Source organism: Myotis lucifugus, unplaced genomic scaffold (genome assembly GCF_000147115.1).
Source record: "Myotis lucifugus unplaced genomic scaffold, Myoluc2.0 scaffold_38, whole genome shotgun sequence".
In the NCBI taxonomy this organism is placed as follows: domain Eukaryota; kingdom Metazoa; phylum Chordata; class Mammalia; order Chiroptera; family Vespertilionidae; genus Myotis; species Myotis lucifugus.
This window is the reverse complement of record NW_005871086.1, coordinates 7,849,355-7,862,935: the sequence shown is the minus strand read 5'-3', so window position 1 is coordinate 7,862,935 and position 13,581 is coordinate 7,849,355.

Genomic DNA, 13,581 nt, shown 5'->3' with positions numbered 1-13,581 from the left:
GAGAAGGTATGAGGAACAAAACTTCTACACTACTAGAAGTAGTGTAGAATGGTAGTACTTTGTTATTACCTATCAAAAGTTCAAATATTTTTACTTTTGATCTATCAACTGCACTGCCATAAGTATAGTCTACTAGTATATTCACACACATAGTCCAAGGGCTGTATGTAAGAATTTTTATTTCATTATTGTCTAAAATAGCCACCCTCCAAAAAAAACCCAAAAAACAAAAATCCAAACAAACCAAAAAACCACCCAAAACCAATATCTATTAATGGGGATACTTAGATAAAATAAAATAAGTACATTCAATAAGATACAATGCAGCTATGCTAAAATATGAGATAGATTTATATATGTATATATGAAAATATTTTAAGGTATGTTGTTTAAAAGTAATTTTTTATCAAACTTTTAGATAATAATTGTATTTTTAAGAATGCTTTGTAAACCTTTCATTTCCAATCATAATGTAAAAGTAATAGGTCAAAGTGATACAGGAGACATATATTCTCTGTCCTAAACAACTAGAAGAAAAAAGAAAGCATTTTAATTAAAGCAATAATGTTCAGGAATTTGACAATAGACAATGCAAGCATCTGTGGTCTTTGAGAGGAGGCAAACACATGAGTTGAACTCCACAGTCACCATGCCTACTATCTCAGGGAATCTTACTGTGGTACAGGAAACTGCGGACCAAGCAGAGAGCAACCATCTTTTGGGGTGAGAAAGAGATTAAAATTCAGAGCTGCTAGGGAGGTGGAATTTGAAGGACAGACTGCTAAAGAGGAGGGACCTGTGTGTATATCGGGGAGCACCCTTAAAAACTAAACTGTGCCTGTCAGTTTGAGATCCTGAAGATGTGAGATAATAGCTACTTAAGGGTTGTGAGTTGGGAGGAGCTTGCACAGTGCTGAGACATGCTGGTGTTCCAACGAACCAGGATGGAGTGACCTTACCAAATACCATGAACATTAGGACCTTACAAAGAGCATACTATGGAATAGGACTACTGTAATTTTGCATACAGGGAGTCCTAGACTAGCCTCAAGAAAACCAAGCCTTGCTGAGGTTAAACTGATCTTCCAATAAGTCAATTAATTTCCAAAATAAAATATATCACTATTCAAAGAAAGGAAAGTATGACCATAAGAAAATATTCAACTTAAAATGTCACTTGATACAACCTATGATAAAATATATTACTAGATGTGTGAAAAAGCAGGAAAATATGACCCACAACCAGAAAAAAAAATTATAATAGAAAAGGTCCAGTGACGCTTCGGATGTAAAATTTAGGAGAAAAATATTTTGGAAAGGAAAGAAAAATATAGGTAAAATGAGAGAGTATGTGGGAAATTTCAGTATAGAGGAGAGGGGTATGTAACAAAAGAAAGAATAAAACTCTAGAGCCAAAAATTATAATATATGAAATGAAAAATATAGTAAATGTGCTTAATAGAATATAGGGAACTCCAAAAGAAAGGATCATTGTCCTTGAAAATTGTCCAATACAAACTATACACAATAAAGCACACAGAGGAAAAATGACCAAAAAAGAAACAGAGACACTGTGACTTGTCAGACAATATTGAGCAATCTAACATATGTGCCTTTGGAATCCAAGGAGAGAAGTGACAAATTGAGGCTAAAGATTTTTTAAAGTTTGAAAAAATTATGACTAAAATGTTTTTCAAATTTAAATATCAACACACAGAATTCAACATCTTGACAAAAAAGTTAAGCAAAATAAGCAAAAAATACCCATAAGTTACATAATAATTAAATTAATAAATATCTAAGATAAAAGAAATAATTGAAAGCAGCCAGGAGAAAACACAACACATACAGAGGAACTATACACGAATAAGCCCTATGCCTCATCACAAATAGTGTAAGCTAGAATTAATGGAATGCCATATTTTAAGTGCGAGGGTGGGCAGAGAGAGAATAAACAAACTTTCAACCTAAAATTTCCTGCAAAAGAATCCTGTAAAATAAGGCTAAATAAAGACATTTTTAAATAAAGAATAGCTGACAATGACAGCATTTATAACAGACCTACACTACAAAAAAAATTAAAAGATGTTCTTCAGTCTAACAAATAACTAATACTAAAAGGAACTTGAATATTAGTAAAGAAATAATGAGTGCCAAATATAGTAAATTTGTGGAAAAATATAAAAAGACTTCGTTTAGTATCTTAATTTCTTTATAAGATAATTAACTGTTTAAAAATGAATATGAAGTATTTAGTTTTAACATAGATAAACGTAAAAGTATGACGACAAGCACAAAGGATGGAGGGTAAATGTTGTGAAGTTCTTACAGGTATGTGAAGAGGTAAAGTTGCAAGTGAAGTTAGACTGTGAAAAGTTAATGATTCCATATTATAACTACAAGACCAGTCACTGGAAATAAAAACAGAAATATAGCCTAAAAGCAAAAAGAATAAATAAATGGAACAATAATAAATGCTTGATTAATCTAAAATCTGATGGAAAAAGAACCAAAACAAAAGAACAGATGATACAAATAGCAAATAGTCAACTTAAACTTAAGATATCAAGAATTACACAATTGTAAATAGAGTAAACACTGATTAAAAGGCAAAAGTCTTCAGATTGTATTAATAAGCAAGATTAGACTTTATTAAGACATAGACGGTTAAAAATAACATAGAAAAATATGTAGCATGTATATAAAAGAGGGGACATCATAAAGACTATAAATATATTAAAAGGGTAAAGGAATATTATAAACTTCTTTGTATACATCAAACTTTGTATATACAAACTCAGAAAATAGAGGACGTGGAAATATTTCCCAACTCATTTTATGCACCAATGTTACTCTAATACCAATCCAGAGAAAAACCTAAGAAAACAATTTTTTTAAGTCCTCAGGCATAAATAGTAAAAATTCATAGCAAAATTTTAGCAAAGAAAATTCCACAATATATCAAAATCATCATCATGACCTAATGGGGTTTACTTGGAGTGCAATATTGTTTTACCATTTGGAAATCAATCATTATAAATCACTATATTAACAGAATGAAGGCCAAAAGTACCCCATATGGTCACTTTAATAAATGTAGAAAATGCATTTAACAAAATTCCATACCCATTTATGATAAAAATCCTCAAAAAAATGAGGGAACTTCCTCAGCTTGATCAAGGGTAGCTATGGAAAACCTAGAACCAAGCACAGGGGATTTTAGGGCAGTAAAACTACTCTGTTTGATACTATAATGGTGGACACAAGACATACATTTGTCAAAATCCATTGAACTATGCAACACAAAAGTGAACATTAATGTAAATATGAACTTTAGTTAATAATAATGGTAAAAATTCAAATACCTGGTACCTAATAGAGCCCCAAAGTAATGAATTAATAGATAAAGTTATTCTCCAAAAATTAATTGTTTGAGTTTTTAATAACTTTAAGTCTTCTTAATATAATTCAGTGTGTGTCAAAGACTGAACTAAAAATTCCATAATACCTGTTAGTAATAAATTTAGCTATCATTCTCAAAGGACAATAAAATTAATTGTGCAATGAACAAAATTGAGCAATAATATTAATTATTGCTAATGTACCCAACACCTCTGCCAGGGGGTTATTATTATCTCTGGGTTACATATGATAAAAGCAGAGGTCAGGGAGGCTAAATGATTTGTCAAGTTTTTTAGGGGTAAGGAGTAGCAAATTCAGAATGTACTACCACATCTGATTCCTAAACTTAGGCTTAGGCTATTTATAATGAGTTTTTGCTTGTTTGTTTGTTTGTTTTTTACTTCTCATATATCAACAATTAGTAAAGAGGAAAATAAAAAAAGTCACATTTTTAAAAGGCAAATTAAATGTAAAATACAGCAGGCAGAGTGACTGATTTTAGGAAGAAGATAGTCACTGGGAAGAAGAGTTGCTAAATGGTGGCTACAGAATCTGATTGAGGAAAAGGCCAACTAGACTTTTGCCTGACATGGGGGCATTAAGATATCCATGGAATAATTAAAAGTATGATGCTTTCTGATTCAGACTTTCCCAAGTGTCTTTTTATGTAACTACAGAAATACAAATTTGTACAAATTCAGCTGAAGCAGACAGTACTTCAGATGGAAATGTAAAGAGAGCCCTCACTAGCATGGACATGCCTCTGTTGAATAATTTTACAACGTGCACATGCACATGCAGTCAGCCAAAAGACAGCAGTAGCTGGCAGCTGAAATTCTGAGATCAAAATATTGTATAGCACAACGCTATTCACAGTATTGAGGAATTTCCTTCATTATCTAACTCTTTAATAAGCTTGCCAAGAAGTTGTCTGGTTCAGATAATAGCAAAAGAACAGAAGAGAGAATAACAGCTGTAGGAAAATAGGAAACCTTTGTCTACTATTTTTTCCAGACTTTTGACCCTGCTTTGGGCAGCAAAGTGAATCAATAAGTAAATTTATTTCTGTGCACATTTTTATTAATTGGAAGTCAGAATCTCCCTGACCCTTCAAGTGAATTTTGAGTAAATATTTTAAAATTCATTTTGAAATGGTACCAAATTATTAGTCTGAGACACCCACATGTCTAGGTCCAGCCTTGGCTGTGTTTATATAGTCTTTCTTTTTATCCTTTTCGTCATGGAATGGGGGGGAGCAAGGAACTCCCCTCGCATTAGGATTATCTGAAGGAAAACAAAAACTACAGTCTTGAACCAAATTTTTTTTTAATGTAAAATTTTACACTCTACACACACACACACACACACACACACACACACAAATCAGATCAAAGGCTTCATCATAAGAACCCAACCATAAAACTAGAAGAAAACGTAGGCAGTAAGCTTTTTGACATTGGTCTTGGTGATGATTTTTTGAAATTGACACCAAAAGCAAAGGCACATAACTAAAAATAAACAAGTGGGACTTAAAAAAACACACACACAAACCCACACAGAACAATTTTGAATATGTATTAAATGCTAAGTTGAATATGGAATGTAAATGTGTTAAGAATTAGGACATTGGAGTGGACAATGGCCAAAAGTGGAAGAGTTCATGTTTGAGGTGGATCTTGAGCTGCACTGAAAGGCTGATGGGATTTGGGATTTGAGAGCTGAATACCAGACAGAGGCAGAAATACGTTAAAGAACTATGGTATCTCATTCCATTTCTTCCTGTTAGCTGCTTTTCACTATCCAACCATTTCCATAACTCAGTTCCTCTCAACTTCATATATGTACACACACACACACACACACACACACACACATCACATCACATCACATCACATCACATCACATCACATATACATATGTCCTTACCTTGAAGGGAGAATTTTAGGGAAAATGTGTGGCTGACTATAATAGCTACTTAAACAACAAAATTTATTTGGTAATTTACAAAGCTTCTCTCAGATAATAGTCCTTGCTGAACATCATAATTGCAACATAGTCCCAATAAAGATAAATTTTATATCCCTTGGATTCTTTCATGGGCATAACTTTTCTTCAAATATCAACACAGAGGGAAAGTTATCAGTAAGTTCCCATTCAGATTGGGACAAAAAAAAAAGCTGTGTATTTGGAACCTGCTTGAAATGGAAGATGCTAAGCTCTCTTTTGAAAGAGACTTCTGTGAACAAGGACCTGGCTAGTCCTTCAGCACCATCCGTAGTAGTAAAGGTGAAAACACCAGCATCACTCAGTAGGTAACACGTAGGTGAGGTTTTCTGTTGTTTCTTCAGCACTGAATCGGATGTTGGCACGGCCTGTTTCTCTCCTTGGCTGCTCATGGAGAAGTTTTGTTTGGAAACTTTAGCACATATAGAGGGGCCTTTTGTTGGCAAAGAGAAAGTTGGAGGTATTTCTATAGTGCTATAGGTTATTTTGCAAAAATATAATTATAGGGGTAAAACACTCTTACTTTTGAAATAATGAATCCCATTGCTTTTAAGCTTTCTTTTCTTAACTCAATTTGAAAATATAAGTACAGAAATGTTATTCTACATTTTAATGGTGTTGCAAAAGTCCCCTCCAATCTGCAAAGTTACTCCAAGAAATATGGATGAGAGAGAATGAGCAGAAGCCATCCCAGATCTCGTTACCATAATTTCAAAAGAAAATGAAAACACATGCTAAGATGTACCTCAACCGTACCATATCTACTGGTGAAAGGAAGCATCAATAATGCAAGGGAATAGTCTACCCATGTTTTACCACACATAAACAAGTTTTATTAAAATACATCCTTGCTCTTTTATAACTATCCTAATTTCTATAAGATCTTGTCCTTGTAGGCATCCTAATTTTTATGATGATCATAAATCAGATTATAAGCAAATGAAGACTTGAGAAAGATAGGTGAGAAACAACTTATTAAAAGGGGATGACTTAAAAGATAAAATATGCTTCTGGATTCAGTGTAAAACTGCAAAAATAATTTTATTTCAAAGAGAAACCCCAAATCGGCATGAGTTATATAGCTATGAACAAGAACTAAATTTGGGGGGAAATATATGGTGTGTTTTGTAGATAGAACCAATAAGATTAAGATGTTAGAGAATTCCTCCTGAAAGGGATCATCCCCTCTAACCTGGATTGACTAATCTAATATTTTTAAAAAAATAATGCTGGTAATACAACAATTATTATGGAATACTTTCATAGCTTTATGTTGAAAAAATTATAGCCTTCAAAACTTCTAGAGCAAACCAGAAAGAAGAAAAACATAGGAATTACAATAACAAGTTAAGAATTTGGGGGAAAGTATTGCTTCTGTTTAAAATGTAGAAAGTCATTAGAGATTGTCATTGTCACTCCTAACATTGAGACTAAGTCAAATAAGCAACAAACTTATAGCTTTACAAAAAACATCAGAGTCAAAGATGCAACTTAATCTAAATGAATTAAATGTCAGAAATTGACAAACCCTTCATAATAGAGAAGGAACCAAGGACATTTCCTCCCTAATGGAGCAACAATAGAAGGAGGAATCTGACATACACCAGTAAAAAGAAATCAGCCAACCTTTCTGCGAACTTTTAATGACCAATTGAGGGCTGGCATGACAGCTAAAATCACAAGGAACTCCAAGAAGAGTGATTTCTGTACCCATTTGCCAAGCTTTTGTCATTTGCCTTCATTCAGTACATGGAAATTATTCGTTGAAGGCTAGGGATGAGGCAGAAGAGCAGAAATTCGGATGAGGCACTTCAGATGTGAAAGATTAGTGATGGTCACAAATGATTTGACATGACTTTCACTGACAGATGGTGTTGGAGCTCTCCTTCCCTTGAATCTAGATGAGTTCTGTGACTTTGACCAGAAGAAGGAAGCAGAAGTAATGCAATACCAGTGTCTGAGCCCAGGCTTTAAGATACTGCCATCATCTACTTTCTGTCTCTTGAAACCCTTGTTCCTAGAAGCCAGCCACCATGCTGTGAGAAAGACAATGCAGCCCCATGGAAAGACTCAACTCATGACTCTTGCTCTTAGGTAAAACCCTTGGCTGAGCAATGTGAATGAGTCCACCTTGGAAGTGTGTCAGCTAACTACAGGCCATCTACCCCAGGAGATGCTTGCTGCAGGAAACAGAAAAATTGCCCAGATGAACTCTGTCTTAATTCCTGGCCTACAGTATCGTTTTTCTATCTGTATATCAATTGACCAGTTGTTTTTAATTAGCTATTCCTTAAGTTCTTGAGATGTATGCTTAGATAACTGACATTTAGCATTTTTCTTTCATAATGTTTTTATTTAAGACTACAAATTTCCTTCTTAGCACTGTATTACCAAAAAGTAACAAGGTACTTTTCAAGGTTTTATGATTTCCTTAATTTTTAAAGTCTTATCTGAGGCATCCTTGGCACACCATATACTGCACACATTTAGCAAGAACATTTGATGTGTTTGACATATGTATACACCTGTGAATCCACCACAATCATGTACAAGATGTTTATAGACCGTTGCTCTTGAGTAGTTTCCTAGGAGTGAAATGGCCAAGTGATATGATAGGCGCATGCTTACCTTTTTAAGAAACTGCCAAAGTGGTTGCCAACATGGTTGTACCATTTTATCATCCAATTATATACATATTGTAGGAAATTACTATTTGTTACACATTCTCATAAAAATTTGGTATGATCCATATTTAAATTAAGAAATTTTAATAGGTACATAGTAATGTCTAATTGTAGATTTAATTTGCTGGTTAGCATTCTTGTATATAGGTATACCACCATTCATTTATACATTTACCTAATGAAGGACATTTGGTTTGTTTTCAGTTTGGAGAAATTATGTTTAATTTTCTATAAATGTGATAAGCAGTTACTGTTTTTCATGAACATGAGTTTTCTCTTTTGTAAATTCGTAGGAGTGTGATTAATGGAGCATATAGTAATTGCAGGTTTAACTTTATAAGAAATTTCTGGACTGTTTTTCAAGTAGCTATAACATTTTTTGTCCCACTAGCAATATATAAGTTGCAGATGTTCCTCTATCCTTTTATTTTAAACCTATGGGTCTTTTTATGTAAAATGAGTTTCATATGGGCAACATATAATTGTGTTTTTTTAATTTTAATCTAAAATTACAATCTCTGCCTTTTAATTGGGGCCCTTCAACCATTTATATTTAATATAAAGTTGGGTTTAATGTGCCAACTTGCTGTTTGTTTTCTGTGTTGTTTTAGATTAACTGCATAGTTGTGTTTACTCTGTTTTTCCTCACTTTTGTCTTATTAGCTATAACTCTTTGTTTTTTATTTTATTTTGGTCATTGTGTTAAGGTCTATAGTATTCATATTTAATTTATTACAGTCTACCTCTCTAAGTAATATTATATAATTCCCTGCATAATTTAAGAACTTTACCACAGTCTACCTAGTCAATGGTTCTCTCACTGCCTAAGGCCAGCACCTCTTTTCTTTACTCTGTGCCCAAGTTGATTTCTGTGTCACTGGATTTTCTATAGTCCAAAGCTATGTAGTGGAGAATATTCAAAAGTTATTTCAGTATAATTTTATTCTTACATTATATTTGTTACAGTTTAATCTATAATTAAAATTTTGATTATTTTTAATATTGCCCCCTCTATGGTCCCTTATGCTGCTTTGGAGTCTACCTAAATTAGACAACACTGCACTGAAGTAATTGAAATCAAATTCCTTTTCTCTTGAGCTAGGTGTAGTTGTGAGATAACGTGGGAAGAATTCTAGGGAGCAAATAATCAAAAGGGTAAAAAACTGATACCAATTTTAAATTTAACTTGTAATATTTTAAAAACAATAAAAAAGATGAGAAAAATATAAGAAAACCTTTATTTTGTAAACTTGGAGAATTTATTTTTTCAATGTTTATAGAGTACATTTATATAAAATGTATAATACATTCAAATAATTTTAATTATTAGTTTTTCCGGTTTAATTTCACATCCCATATATATTTTTTTTAATTTAAATAATTTTTTCAGATGAATAATAACTTTTATCTATGACCCTAACTGTTCAGTATGAATTTTTAAATAGACACATATTATGAAAACACAAATACCTACATAACAAAATGTCAGAATTTATTTCTTTAGACTTAAATGTGAGCTTAATGAGCAAAATGACTCATTTTAATTTAATCTGAAATAAGACCAGTTTATAAATATCATGTATATAGCTGATAATATGGCAAATAGGTTTTTTTCCATTTTCAAATTTAACCTTAAAGTATTTATTTTGCCTACTGAAATGTTCATAGTAATCATTAAGTAAAATACTAAGTTTTCTCGCTATACCATAATTCCTTGGAAATATTCATGTCTAAAAGGGAAATGTTGTAAGACAAAAATGAGATTTTTAGGCAAATGAAATGCCTTATGATGAAATTTCCATGAAAATATTTTCATGAGTAATGAAGGAAATATTATGAGCAAGTTCTTAAGCATATTCCTTCAGAGGTGGTTTAAAAGGTGTGAGAAGGCTACTTCCCTTTTCTCATTTCAACCCTTACATACTATGATATAAGCCTTTTTTTTTTTCAATGTCTTAGGTTCAAATCCACTATCAAAAGTCAGTTTGACTCTTAAAAGTAGAGACACATTTTAATAAATCTTTAAAAACAAAGTATTTCTTGCAAAATCATTATTGTTTTTTAAAATTTGGTATTTTGAAAGTAGAACTTCCTTAGGCACAGAGGAGAGTATTTTAAAGAATCACAAAGTTTGACAAATGAAACCTTAAAAATTGTACCCAGATTTATTTTTAAAAAAACATAGTTAATGAAAAGATTAGAAAATGCCCTCTCATTTATTTTCTATCTGGTAGCAAACAAATGAAAGGTCATAAAACACATTCTCTACCAGAGGTTTAAGATCAATCATAAGTATCATGCCAAACCAAAGAATAATGGAATAATTTGTCATCTGCAGACTTGCATCTCAGGGCAAGTTTGGCTCCAGAAATGGGCTTTTGGTCAAATCATTGACTCAACTACACAAAGACTTGATTGATAAATGTGGTTACTAAGACTAGTGCCAAAGGTATGCTTAGTTCAAGGTGCACCAAGTCAAGACAGGGTCTCTCACTGCAGGATTTGAAACAATGGGCCAACCCCTGCTTACTGAGCTGGTCTCCTGTACCTTTCAGAGATAGGTGGACTTTTCCAAACCATTAGAATCCACTTTCAATTGCAGCCTGATGAGAGATCAGAGAAAATAGAAAAATCAGTCCCTTGCTCTCAATTGATTAAAATCTGAGCAAGAGACAGAAGCTACACAGTAAAATATATTACTCCCCATGATTGGAAGGAGTTCTAGACAATTAAATATTGTGGTCAAGAGTCCATGTATGTTTAAAGAATTAGAAATAAAAATATAGTCTTAACTCCAAATGTCATAATATAAAGTATAGTAATAAAATATATTTGTAATGGTTCAAAAAGCACTTCCGTATTTTACAGGTTCAAAGCCACCATTGCAACCAATTGTCATATTTACTAACCAGCACAGCCATGGTGGACACTGAGCCCCTATAAAAAGGGAGCAGACTTCAGGGACTTGGGTCTCAGAGGATGTCTCCGCCTGGGCCTTCCCTCACCCACCCCCAGGGAGCCTCTCTGTGTGCTGGTCCCCAGTTAGACTCTGTATACTGTGCTCTGTTTTCTGAAACTTTGTGCCCTGTGGCCTCATGATGGAAACTTGTGTTGGGAAGTTCCCAATATTTTGCCAGTCTCATTCTGTTTCAGATGCCGTCTTAAGTTTTCCCTTTGTTCTGTACCTAAAGCCTCCAGCCAATCGTGGTTCAATTTCTCGCTGATTTCTGAGAAATGCAAGTTGTTATCCTAGGAGGAGCTTTCATACTTCATGCTGCTATTTCCATGCTTTCACAGAAGAGAGATTTCCTGTGGCTCCATTGCTAAGGACAGGCTTATACATAGGGGAAGAAACTCGGGAGTAATGAGTAACCCAGATTGATCCAACGACCTTGTCTCACTTCCAGGGCCTCCCACTTGAATGTACACGGGAACTTGAGATTTGCACTTGAAAAGTACAGCGGAGCCCTGGCTGGTTTGGCTCAGTTGGTCTAGCGGTGTCCCAGGCACCAAAAGGACGCTGGTTTGATTGCCCGTCAGGCACATGCCCGGGTTGCAGACTCAATCCCTAGTAGGGGGTGTATAGGAGGCAGCTGATCGTTGTTTCTCTTTCTCTCTCCTTTCTTCTCTCGGAAATTAATAAAAACATATTTTTTAAAAGAAATGTACACAGGATGCAGACTTACTATAATGAGCATCATTGATAAGAAAGATGTACTATGTATACAAAATATGGTACTAATATGGGGGATGACATTCCTTATCACCATACCCAGAAGGTGAAAGGCTCATCTGGAATTTTAGAGGAAATACATATAAGAACAGTTGGGGAAATGTTCTTCTAATAAATAATCACTAAAAAGAAAAATGACTAAAATACTAGGAAATATACTTTGGAATTAATTCCTTTGAAGAAAGTATAAATTACACTCTTTCAGAATGAATTCAAGATGGCTAAGCTACTTGTCATTTTATTATTATACTAGAGGCCCGGTGCACGGATTCGTGCATGGGTGGGGTCCCTCGGCCTGTGCCCTCTCACAATCCAAGTCCTCTTAGGGGATGTCAGAGGCCCAGTGCTTGAGTTCAGCCTGATCCCTGCAGGCCAGGGGATAATTGGTTTTTAGAAAGCATATATGTAATTAAAAAACATTATATAATATGTTATAATTAATTGTTCATATGTAGTATACTAGTAGCCAGGTGCACAAAATTCGTGCACATTAAAATGGAATTAATTGCCCTAACTGGTTTGGCTCATTGGATAGAGCATCAGCCTGCGGACTCAAGGGTCCCAGGTTCGATTCCAATCAGGGGCATGTACCTTGGTTGCAGGCACATCCCCAGTGGGGAGTGTGCAGGAGGCAGCTGATCAATGTTTCTCTCTCATCGATGTTTCTAACTCTCTACCCCTCTCCCTTCCTCTCTGTAAAAAATCAATAAAATATATATTTTTAAAAAAGGGAATTAATTAGCGGAGATATTTTAATATTGCTATTTGCCCTTTCTCTATAATAGAAGTGTGAGAGATGAAAGGAAATTAGTAAAATGTATATGAAAATAATATATAAATTTATTAATAAATAAACAGTAACAAAAGGATATAACAACAACAGAGGCATGATATAAAAATGACAAAAACATGATATGAAAACAACAAAAACATGATATAAAAACAACAGTGATGCAAACAATGACTGATAAAGTGATTAAACTTATTCTAATATCTCCCTGTACACCACATTAAGAGTGAAAACACTTTCAGAGTGCTTGACTAATTTCCCTTGTGATGAAGTACTTAAAACTTTAACTGTAACATCACATGCTCTTCAAACTCGAGAGAAAGCAAAATATAACTGACCATGTGCGAAAACGGGTTCAGGTAGGAATATGCCTACTTTATCTAGAGTTTGTCCTTGTGATTTATCAATAGTCATCACAAATGCTGGCATCGCAGGAAACCGTTGTCCAATCAATTTAAATGGGAGGCCAGTGTCAGATGGGGACAAATTAATTCTTGGAATCAGAACAACCTCTCCCTCTGCAGATCCTGTTAATACTTCAGCTTCGATAATGTTAGGTCGTAATCTTTTGATAATAAATCTGGTACCATTACAAAGGCCCCATTTACTATTGAGATTTCTCAATAGCATGATGATTGCACCCACTTTCAATTTTAATTTATGACACGGCATTCCCAAAGGAGTAATACTATTAAGAAATTCTATGGGAAAATTTTCCTTTTCAGCATCAACTGTGGAATCAATGGAATCATCACTCAAATATGTGTGAAAATCTCCATCGAGTATATCCAAATTTTCTTCATTTAATTTTTGAACATGCTCATTTTTTGGACAAAGAATTGCACATTTAGATATATTTTTAATAATATCTATAGCAGTGGTTCCCAACCTTGGCTGCACATTAGAATCACCTGGGAATCTTTTTAAAATCCTGATTCCTGGGCCTCCATACTCCGGAAATTCTTTCT